Source organism: Felis catus, chromosome B4 (genome assembly GCF_018350175.1).
Source record: "Felis catus isolate Fca126 chromosome B4, F.catus_Fca126_mat1.0, whole genome shotgun sequence".
Taxonomy (NCBI): domain Eukaryota; kingdom Metazoa; phylum Chordata; class Mammalia; order Carnivora; family Felidae; genus Felis; species Felis catus.
Window position 1 is genome coordinate 106,989,920 of NC_058374.1, and position 12,200 is coordinate 107,002,119.

The window sequence follows — 12,200 nt, forward strand, 5'->3', positions numbered from 1 at the left end:
ATACCTGATAAAGGATGGCACAGTTTCTTTGGTTGCCTGACTCTGGTGACAATGCTTGCATCTATTGCACTGTGTTGCTCCTTTGTCTGGTTCCCAGACCCAACCACTTCATCAACACTGAAGAGTCGTTCAGAGTTTTCTATCAAGCACGTAGCCAAATGCTTTCTTTTAACAAGTATGCATATATTATTTCAATACATCTAATTACTTCAAATAACATCTGAATATGACTGTCCTTAGACAAGGGTAAATAATGACTCAGTTACAGAAAATATAACTGATGGAAAACAGAATAAAGAAGGAACAAATAAATAGTCTAGAATTAGAGAACAGGATTATTGGAATACACAATACCCAAAAAAGAAACCAAAGTTAGATGAAAATTCTCTTTAATGTCTCACTATCTAAATAATGAGTAAAATTTGTAAAATGTGATCACTCTCAAAATATATCCTGATATTCTAAGTGTATTTTGAGGAAAAAGTAATGTGGCTAAGACATATGAGAAGAAAACAAAGAGATTTTCATAATAGAGTAGCAGGAAGGCTTAACATTAGTTCCAAGTGATAAAAAATATTGTTCACGTAGAGTTTAAAGGAAAAAGTACTTCAATTTAAATATTTTAACCATATGTACTGTTATCCCTATGTAAAATCAAAAATGATAAAATATCAGATAAATAAGGACAAGGAAATAAAACACCCATAAAATATCCTGAAAAATTATACAAAACTTAATCTACAAAGAATTTTTTAGCACATCAAAAATGAAAATGAAAGAAAAAAATATCAGTGAAAGAGAGAAAGTATCAATGAAACTATGAAAACTTATGTTCAGTAAGTAATTATTACCATGATAATGAAAGCACATGTAGGAATAAGTCATAAAAAGGAATGAAAGTAAACAACAATTAGTAATCTCATATTATAGTCACATATTATAGTCACAACAATTGAATGAATAATGGTGTTGAAAATGAAAAGGAAATGTGTCATCTTAATTGCTTTGACTTATTATCAGGGAAAGTTTACACATTGGTGTGTGTGTGTGTGTGTGTGTGTGTGTGTGTGTTGTGTGTTTAAGTAAAAATAGTATATGTATGTTAAATACCTTCAGGAAAAAAAAAGAAAGGAAAATTTTGTCATATAGAAAAATCCAGCAGGGGAAAAAAGATAAAACCAATTTGGCATGAAAAGCACACAATGGGTAAGAAAAATAAGGTCCTGGGGTGCCTGACTGGCTCAGTTGGTTGAGTGTCCAACTTCAGCTCAGGTGATGATCTCACGGTTGGTGAGTTTGAACCCCATGTTGGAATCTGTGCTGACAGCTCAGAGCCTGGAGCCTGCTTCTGGGTCTTCCTTTCTCTCTGCCCCTCCCCCACTCATGCTCTGTCTCCCTCTCTCTCTGTCAAAAATAAACATTAAGAAAAAAAACAGGGGCGCCTGGGTGGCTCAGTTGGTTGAGCGGCCGACTTCGGCTCAGGTCATGATCTCACGGTTTGTGAGTTCAAGCCCCACGTTGGACTCTGTGCTGACAGCTCGGAGCCTGGAGCCTGCTTTGGATTCTGTGTCTCCCCCTCTCTCTTCCCTTCCCCCACTCATGCTCTGTCTCTCTCTGTCTCAGAAATAAATAAACATTAAAAAAATTTTTTTAAAAAAGAAAAAAAACAGAAAAATAAGGTCTAACTTATAATTTATCAAAATTAATATCAATGTATTAAACCAACATACTAAAACAAAGATTTAGGGATTACATAAAAATTCAAAATCAAATATATGGCGTTAACAAGTCAAATATATATACAATTTTAAAATATAACCAAGAAATAGTGGCAGTACTATTAAAAGACAGGAATTAGAGGAGAATTAAAGAAGATAGTATTATATCAGGGTAAAAGAAGTAAATTTGCTATATAAAATAGCATCACTTGTATAATGGAAAATAATCTGAATTTTACAAAGAAAATCTAAACACAATCATGACAGCATGTTTGTTCAATATTTAAGGTATTTAATAGAAGCTCTTAGTTCCAGTAGAAATGAATAAATTTTTAAAGTTTTCATCCAAATATAGACATCTAATTAATATGAATAATACAACATCTAGTATGGTATAAAACAGGGTTAAAATATAGCTCTAATTGTTAACATTACAGATCCCCAGCAGTTTCCCCTCACTGAGAATGATGATGTATTCTTTTATGATAAATGTTTTTAAGTTTTATTGCTAAATCAAACATTAAATTTATAATTATTTATGGACTTGGCATAGGTTCAGTCTCAAGTTTAAAAGTGGATGAGTATTTTCAATTTCTTTATTAATTATTGTCCTCACTGAAAAACACAATTTTGAACATCAGAGAAGTTTAATGAAAGACAGTCAACTAATTGGCATAGTACCTCTTTTTCAATTCCAGTAATATGAGAATGCTTTGTAGTCTTCCTAGAATCATGAAAAATGAGGTGTTCATGCTATAATTACATATATGTAAAATATCTCACCCTCCCTCACAAGAAGAAAATACATAAATAGCTTTCCTCTACAAGATATTGTAGGCACTACTTTTATGCTAAAATTAATTGAAAGGATAGTATATTAAATATGTAAACTATGCAAATTAAATCTTTTTTAAAGCATGATAAATTTATCCTCAACATCTGCCTAACACATTTATTCAACTTGTTTTTGTTCAGAAGTGGTATTTTCTCATGGTGATAAATGTTATATGGAAAGCCATTCTCAAAAACAAATTTATTATATCACTATTAATGTCTTCTTGACTACATCTCCTAAAATATGCACAATTCAGAAAATCCATTAGTTTGGCCTTTTCAATACTCTTACTACTTTTTCCTTTTTTTGTGTGTTTAAGAGAATATCTCCACCCCCTCTTCAACTGCAGCCCTTTGTTGTTATTTTAAGGATAACGTATTACATTTAGCAATTTTCATTGGCACATCTCCTCCCACACACCCCGATTTGTTATTTGTGTTACCTGGATTTCACAGTCAGCTACAAAACACTGTCTATAAAAGCTTTTATAAGGTCATTCAAGTGTCCAGACATTAAACATTACAAACGTCACTCAGAGTGACCATATTTAATGGAAGTAAAATTTGTTATCCATTTTTAAACCTCATTTTGCTATCTGGTTACTAGAAACATATGCCTTTACACATCAGCTTGGTTTTAGCAGTTAAAAAAGTCAAGTCCCCTAAGATGCTATAGCTTCAAACCATACTTTAATCTGTTTTTGACAAATAGTATAGGAAATTTAACAAAAATCTCATTTTCAGGCACCTAAAAACAAGAGATTCAAAAGAAAGGATGAGTAATATTGTTCAGGACTTGGATAAATAAATATGCATGTAATTATAAATTTATACCAATAGTTACAAGCTTTTAATTTCATATAATCAATTAAACTACATATATTTTCTAAAACAATGTTTTCTTTTATGGATTGGGTAACACTTATAAACTTAGTTATTAATACATTAAGTACTTTCTTTTTCATTACTTATTCAGAAAAAAGCCAAAATTATTAGTCAATAGTCATATGTTCATGCACACATATTTTCATGATGTTCACATATCATGTAACCTATGTGGCAAGAAAGTTAAGTATCATATTATAGCAAGAGCTTCAATTGAGGACTCATAACTCACATTGCAGTCCATTAGTCTCAGATAAAGCTTACAATAGCAGACATGATTACTTAAACAGTTCAGGAATATATGATGAAGGCATTATTCAGTCATCTACTATAAGTAATCATAAAAGATATGCCACAATTTATTACGGTTAGACCAGCCAATGGGTCCTGAAGCACCAGCAAAATTATTTCCCTTTTTGTATATCCAACTCATCTTTATAAGTAGGGTCTCATGAAGAGAAGAGTCACTGAGATTAAAACAGACCAAGGGAAAAAAATAGTATGTATATCTTCTGCTATTCATGTAAGCTATAATTTAGGGTCAGCAAAAAAAACCAGTTTGACTTTCTCTTTTTCCCTATGAAGAAGTAAGATGCCAAAACATCTTAGAAGTTGGCTTTGATTCACCTGCAGGTGCGAAGAGTTGAATGTGAGTAGTCATGGTGATTGAATAAATAAAAAAGTAATGTGAAAAAAAGTATACCTTTGAGATTTAAAATTTTACATCAGCCAAAATATACGATAATATTTTTAAGACAGTTTTTTTATTAAATCAGAATTAAGGACACAAAATCTTACATGTGAATTCATTTAATTTTACAAAGTAGTAGTTTATAATTTTTGGTAAATAGTCTTGCAAAACCTTTTATTTTTTTAAAGCTGTGAGTTTTTTATGTACTTGGAAATTGCATTTTCTGGGAAGCACTTAAATCCATGGGCTACATTTATTTTCTAAGTAATGGCTAAGAAATGATGATAGATATTCAAATATTTTCTCCAGAGTGAGATTACAGACAGTGATTTAAATGAAATGACGGATTTCATAGGGAATTATTTTTATAACCATTTAATCAAGTCAGGTTTATAGAAATCTCTGTTTATTTCCGAATATAAACATATCTAAATTTAAACTATTATTTGAATGTTATTTCAAGTGTAGTCAACCTCTGATTTCCAGAAAATATAATATCACTACATAGATTTTCCTAAACTGTTTACCTTAAAATGTGACTTTTCCTTACTATCTAACTTGCTTCTATTGTCTCACCATAACCAGGGAATGTCTCATGGCATGCAAACTTATTGGATTATTGCTTAAAATTCATGATTTAGAGAGCAAATTTGTGACTCATAAACAGTTCAGATAAGAGAAACCTACCCTATACTGAACAATGTTTTCAAACACAAAGGAGCTAAATATAAACATAACTTTGTCATACAGGTGACTTTTGACAGTCACCTTTTTTATTCAAAAACTGTGAAAAATGTTTTTGATAGCAGGATAATATAGTCAATAATGATATTAAATCACATAATCATTATTCTTTATTTTATTGATGTTTTTACCTGAGCTGAAGTCCTTAAGGTTGATTTCTAGTGTCCTTTGTCTCTTGATACACCTTCTGTAGCAAGGCTTTGCCTGCTAGGTCCCTCATGTTGAATCCCTTTGACCTGGCAGTATAATATTTGCCCTTGGCTGTGGGCTAAGACTCCCCATAATGCAGTAGACATTTCAAGGTCAAATATCTATTGGAAATAAAATATCACTATTTTCTCAATCTTTGACATTAAAACTCTATCACACAACTGGAAACATCGAGACTACATAGTCTGTGTTTATTACAATATCTTCAATCTTAAATCTCTGTGCTTTGGACTTATTCATTCCACATGTATTTTTTTCCCCCAAGTTCTACTCTTTGCTTCCACTTCAGTCTTGATTCAGTCCCCAAATACTGGCACTTTTGAGGGGTCCACAACTTTTTTCATGGGCCAAATTTTAAACCAATGGAGAATGACAATAATAACATATGTGCAGAAGTTTATTTTAAATTATGTCCTGGACATTTTAAAACAATATTTCTTTTTAGTGATATAAATATAACAATGGTAATTAATGACATGGATTGTGGTGTAATAAAATGGGAATGGAACAAATATTAATGTTAACAGAAAATACCAGCAAGAGAGAAATAGAATACAGAACCTCATGTGTAACAGAGGTGGAGAGAAATAAGATTTCACTCTAATTTTCATTAAGATAGATGTAGTCAATTCAGTTAAAAACAGAGCTTTCTCTATCTTGGTTACCGATTTATGCACTGCATTCATCAAGTGTTTACTGATTATCTACTATTGTGGAAGTACTGCAATAGACATATTGTGGAAAAATTAAGTAAGACACATTTTTTTTCTTAAAGGTTCTCATAGTGTACTGAAAAAGAGAGAATTATTAAGGGATTATTATAATCCAGTAATGACTGCTATATTAGAGAGTGACTATGGAAACATGCAATGATCCTTTGTGTAGACTTAAAGAATGAAAAGTCTTTTTGGATGAGGTTTTGCCCAGCTTAATTTTAAAGAGAAAGTGCCTTCATGTGACAAACAGCTGATTCCTATTCATTATTTATTTTCCACATAGTCTACAATAAGAGTGTATTATTCTGTCATCTTGCTTCCTCATACCCCCATCCCCATGTTTTGTTGTTGTTATGAATGTATTGGAAATTTATTGTTGTTGTGTTGTTATTGTTTATTTATTTATATATTTTTTCCTTAGAGTTACTTATGTGTAAGGGTCGGTAAATTGAGTCATTTTTTACTGATTGGAAAGTATTAATAGTCTCTTCAATATTAGAGATACCATTTGTTTAAGATTTCTTTAAAAAAGAAAAAAACAAACTAAAAACACTTGTACACTCCGTATAGCCTCCAGAGTACCTTCATTCAATATAAACTGGGACCTGTTCACCTGACATCCTCTTTTTTATCCAGTGTTGTTTCTTTCAGATTGTTGTAGGCAGAAAATCTGAAGGAAAGCTTTAGTTAATGTTCAGTGCAGGGGGGTCAAACTTCACACAAGTCATACAATTATAGACTGTATTGTTCTACATTTAGTGTCTTTCTTTTAACTGTTTCTGAAATATATCCACTGATGTAAATTTTTATATTAATTGTAGATTATATCAAAATATTCTGTATTTGTTTTCTTTTAGTACTTGTATATACAATTCACCTTTTTTACTGATTATTTATTGCTCTTATTTTTCTTATGTTCTTTTCATTACCTAAACTTCATATTTAATAGCAGTGATTATGAAAATATAAATTATTAATATCTAATTTTGGTTATATGTCTGTACTTCCTAGTTTTTCTAATTGGTTTAAACTAATTTTTACCCTCTTCCCATTCTTACTACATTTTCCCCCAGTTTGCTGGCCCATTATTTTTTTTAGAATATGTGTTTATTTATTATTTCAAAATTTTATGTAAATTTTAGTTAGTTAACATATAGTCCATCTATTTTAAAACAAATTGAAGAAAATCCAAGTTTTAGCGAACCATATAATGGATATATTTATTGCTTAATCGAGGAAGGGTTTTTATATTCCTAAATGGTCGTTCACGAATTAGTTTTTTAGCTACATACTGCGCATCATCCACACTTAAAAAAAAGTACAAGACCACAAACTCAAAGATCCCTCTTTTGCTGAATTCAATTAAAAATATTTTCACAGGCAAAAATGTTTCTCTGTATATCAAATATACTTCAGTAGCAATCAGATAAATAGCCAAAATGTTACCTTTTGGCAATTCAAGTTATTTAATCCCTATATGGGGAAACCCATGGATAAACGCCCATGGTCTCTACCCTATGCAAGCAGTTCTCTAGGTAATTGACTATATAAATGAGTTTGGAATAACATATGTACAGAAGCAGAGATTTTTTTTTGGGGGGGTGCTGATGATAGAAAAAATCTAATACAACCTTCAATTTTGAAGCAAAAATACTAGCAATAAAAACTAAGGATTACTGAAATATCTATAAAAAGCAGTGGAAGTTATAGCAGATCATCTGTTTCCAAACTCAGGATTCTTGCCATACCGTGAATTCAATTTATTTTACTTGTAGTTACTATTTCTTCATAATCATCAGGAAAATTTTTTTTTTCATATTTTGTTCTTGATGGTAAGAGCTAAGAGGAAGCTACTTAGATCAAAGTTTATTCTCATGGCATTTTTAAAGTTTTACTCTCAATTGGTATATAAAATGCTTTATTTCTAAAAAAAAAAAAAAAACTGTCACCACTATTTAACACACACACAGGACTGTCCTAATAAGCTCAACCAAGTTTAAGAATTCAGATTCTCTTAAAAGTAAACTTGGGCCATTTCTCAACTGTACATTTCTGTTAAGAGGGAAAGCTTTCTATTGACAATGAGTTTGAATAGATCTTAAAAGCTTAGAGAGAAATCATTGCAAAGAGTCCTTGACTGGACAGAAGAGTAAAATGTTGCAGGATTCATAGGTAATATGGAGACTCAATTTATAATGGAAAAAAAAAAAAACAACAACAAAACAAAACCTGCTCTGTTGTAGGTTTTTGTTTTGTTTAGTTTTCCTTCTAGCTGTGATTGCGAGCTTTAGTATAAGCTCATAACCAGGATTTATATTTATACACAGTTGGCTTTTTGTCCCAGGATTATGGAAGAGAGACAGAGAGAGTGGGATGTGGTACTTAGAAGACCTGAAAGAGAACAGTTGATGGAGTCTGGACTTTAAGAAAGGTAAGCTTTGATAGAAAGCAGTACTGATTAGGGAGAAAAGTAAGAGTCAATGGATTAAATGGAGGAAATACAGAAGGGATAGAAAGTAGCAAAACTCAGTGGAATAAGCCTCAAAGAAGCAGGAGTTTTATTAAAGGAAAAGCCATTTTCTGGAAGCAGCCTCAGGGTTAAGAATGAGATAATGGGTAAGCTATAGGAAGTAGATATTCTCAAAGGAGAACCTATTGGCAGTTAAGGACAGGAGGTAGAGACTTTATCAATCATAGAATGATTGGAGTTTCAAAGGACACAATGGGAAAATTTGAAAGAAAGAAGAAGATGTCAATTTAAGTCACTAGAGAGGAAGCTTATATCATTATGTGTCTGTAGATAATCAATCAAGGTATAGATAATGTTATCAGTTTAGGCATGGAGTAAGGGGAATGGAATAACTCTCATGGTGGACTTCATTGACTGATGAATGGCTATATATTAAATCACATTGGTCCCCAGTGTCACGCTGAATGCTCTAAACTAAGTAAATGCCTTCTCAATAGGTCTAATGGCTGTGGTGCGGGCAGGATAAGTTATCACACCAGGTGGCTTACAGCAAATAATATTGTTCATTTGGTGCTTGTTCCTTTCCCATAAAGCCCTTGTGCACAGTGAAGGGCAGAGAGCCTGGGCTGGTACAGCAAGATATGCAACTTCTGTCATATCATATTGTCTCTTGCATATGACTTCTCTGCTTTTCACTGCTCTAGGGCATTTTCCTTGAAATGAAATTTCGAGGGACCAAATATCTCCTTCCAAAGTGTATTGGGATGGTGATCTATATTTAAAATATTTTTGCCAGCTATATTCTCTACTTTCATGAAACTTGGACTTGGAAAAGGAAAACCTTATTTCTGTGGTTGTTTTTACTTGTCATATTATAAAGAGGGAAAAAAGGAAAGAAAGTGACTAGGGGCAAAGTTGACCTCTTATATTTGGTGAAGCAACCAAATTCATGTAATAAAAATTTCTTATTTCCTTCATTTAACTTAATGTTCAATGATACAAATATATTATGCCCTGGTGTTTGTATCTCTCTGTAAGATGTATGTGGATTGTTTATATATCTGGACTAAATTGGACAGCCTCATGACCTCTGCTCTTCTAGGTGCCCTATGATTGAAAAAAGTATTTCTGACAGTTTGAACGTAGAACTAGAGATGACACTGTAAAATCTCCTGAGACTAAATGGGCAGAGATTATTTCATTATATATCCTTATCTTAAGGATAGTTACATAAGGATGAATTCTAGAGAATTTATTTTGTAACTATAACCTGAAATGAATGTTTCCATGGCACAGTTCCAGGAAACTTTATTAATAGTTGCAATTTGTTTGATTATTTAATTAACAACCTCTCATTGTACCTCTCATTGAGTAGTACCGATCCTAAAGTGATCCCTGCAGATTATCTGGGAATTTATTTTTTTTGGATACCATGCTTACCAGGCCAAAATGTTTCCTAAACTTATTTTGTAGTGATAAGGTCCAGGGTTTAAAAAGACTAACCTAAACGTATATGGCTTTTATTCTTTCAATCATGTGTAGCTGTGTACATAAATGTAAACGATTATCCTTTTTCCACTAGACTATCTTATTAATATACTCAACCGGGTTTATACCTCCTCTGCTTAGGCTGAAGAGAGACTCACCCAATGATTTAAAAGAATCTATAAAGATGCCATAGAAAGGAGAGATGAGGGAGAAAACACACACACATGCACACACAAACATATTCTGGCTATATTTCTGGCTATATTTCTCACTTTTCTGGCTATATTTCTCCTTTTTCTGGCTATATTTCTCACTTCATTCACCTTCCCACTGAAAAATAAAATTTGCTTCCTTTATCCTATAATTCCCATGCTTAGAATCTCTCTGCTACTGCAAATTACCAGTATGATTACTTCTAAGGCATTTGATACTAAGATAGTGAATTAGAGATCATAACCCACCAATGGGGTTATGGAATTAATTCAGGGTTATAAGTTGAATAGAACAGAATTGAAAACATGAGTGTATCAAACAGTAAAGATAAGTATTATTTCATGAAACTTTAGTTTCAGTAGTTTGTGAGTAGTTTGTGAGTGTGTGCATGTGTACATGTGGGTCTGTGTCTCTGCATGTATATACTGCTTTACAATGTATGCTGTATTTGTAACTCTGGTTCATGTGCAAACACATTTGAAAACAATGTTTTAGAAAACAGATTCATCTTTAAAGACTTGGTTTTTCCAAACTCAAGACTATGAAGCTTCAGATACTAGCAGTCACCTCTTCAGTAAAGAACCCATTATACTATTTTGCACCAGATTGTAGCCTATAATGTCATGTTGCCTTTTTTTAATTTTATGCCTGTGTTTCTTTCATGAGGTATATTACTCTGAAGGAACATGTTGGTTTGTTAATTCATCTTCATAACTACCAATAGTACATGTTTTATGAACAATTGCGTAAACTAGTGTATAACTAATTAAAGCATATTCAATTTTGAATGAATTAATACTTCTTTAAGGAGATGCAGTTTATAACTTAAAGTCAAATAATATTTGATAGGTATAATCTAAGTTGTTTTTTTTTTTTAACTTTGGACATACAAAGCACATTTGCTGGTGCTACCCTACCAAGTAACATTCCTAAAATGAATAGTTATTATTAATCAATTTAAAAAAAAATAAGTGGATGGAACAATATTAATTGTAATCATCTGGAAACTTTTCAGCTCCAATTAATCTACACAATGAAGACAGGGCTCATTTGAAATGCAGATGTAATGTATCTGTGCCTCACTGTCTACAAGTAAAATTTAGCTACGTTGAAGATGGTTTTATAATATCATTGCTAATATTTGCTCTTGTTAGGGATCTGCTGTGTTTTCTCTAGAGGTCAGATGCTAATACTAGCAAAGCCCGTTGCCTAGGTACCACCACACTCATCCTGCCCTTCTTAAGCTAACCAGCAATTAGTTTTGTGAACAGAGAAATAATGACTTTTCTGACATTCCTAACACAGCTTTTATTTGAGCTGCTTCATGGATGTTTTCTTTACTTTTATGCCACTAAATGATAATTAACATTCTCATTAAATAAATATTAAAAACAGCAGAGGAAGTCATCTAGAAAATTCCTGCAAGGGATTAGATTGATTTACTAGTATTGTTATGACCATCTCTTTCTAACATGCCCAAATCCACAAATGAAATTACTCTCTAATAATTACTGCTGAAATTATCATGTGTTATATAATATTTTAAAATATGATATGAGTTCTACATATTTATAATAGAAAATATAGCACCAAAATAATACAATTATTTTTATTGTGAACAAATGTGTGTGTATACACACACACACACACACACACACCACACACACAGTCAAGAAATAATTTTTCTGGGGGTGCCTGGGTGGCTCAGTTGATTAAGCACCTGACTATTGATTTTGACTCAGGTCATGATTTCAGTTTGTGAGTTTGAGCTCCATGTCGGTCTCTGTGCTGACAACTCAAAGCTCTCTCTCAAAAATAAATAAACATTAAAAAAATCTTAAAATAACTTAAAGAAACAGATAGTTTTTCCTTTTTAGTATACTATTCATATGGAAGGCTGTTTTTCAAAGAATAGCAAGAGGGAATGTATCCATTGTTTTATAATTTCTTAAATGTAATTTATAGCTTATAATTAGAGGAAGAATTGAGAAAAAGTCATTGATTTTTTTCAAAGTCATGATTTAACTAAATCTTATAGAAAAAAATGATACCAAACTCATTATTTCATTGCCTATAAAACTAATAAACCTTTATGTATTTACATATATTACTCCTAATGTAATATTGTTTGTCATTTTTCATTACTAGCATTTTATTAATGGTGAAAAGTGAAGAAGCCCCCCTCTCGCAACTAGAGCAATTTCATGGGCACAACAAAGAAGATGTAGTCA

At 31.9% G+C, this 12,200-nt stretch overlaps 1 long non-coding RNA gene across 4 annotated transcripts in view; it reads left to right on the forward strand.

The window, feature by feature from the left end:
- LOC109501696 overlaps positions 1–12,200 on the forward strand; it is a 529,863-nt gene that overhangs the window by 309,327 nt on the left and 208,336 nt on the right. For 2 of the 4 annotated variants that reach the window (XR_006600911.1, XR_006600912.1), the window contains exons 4-5: positions 4,023–4,086; positions 8,126–8,229. The exons of 1 other annotated variant lie outside the window; for it this stretch is intronic. This is a non-coding gene — a long non-coding RNA (uncharacterized LOC109501696). The remainder of the gene's footprint in view (positions 1–4,022; positions 4,087–8,125; positions 8,230–12,200) is intronic. One more of the 4 variants, XR_002744133.2, reaches the window with a different exon arrangement.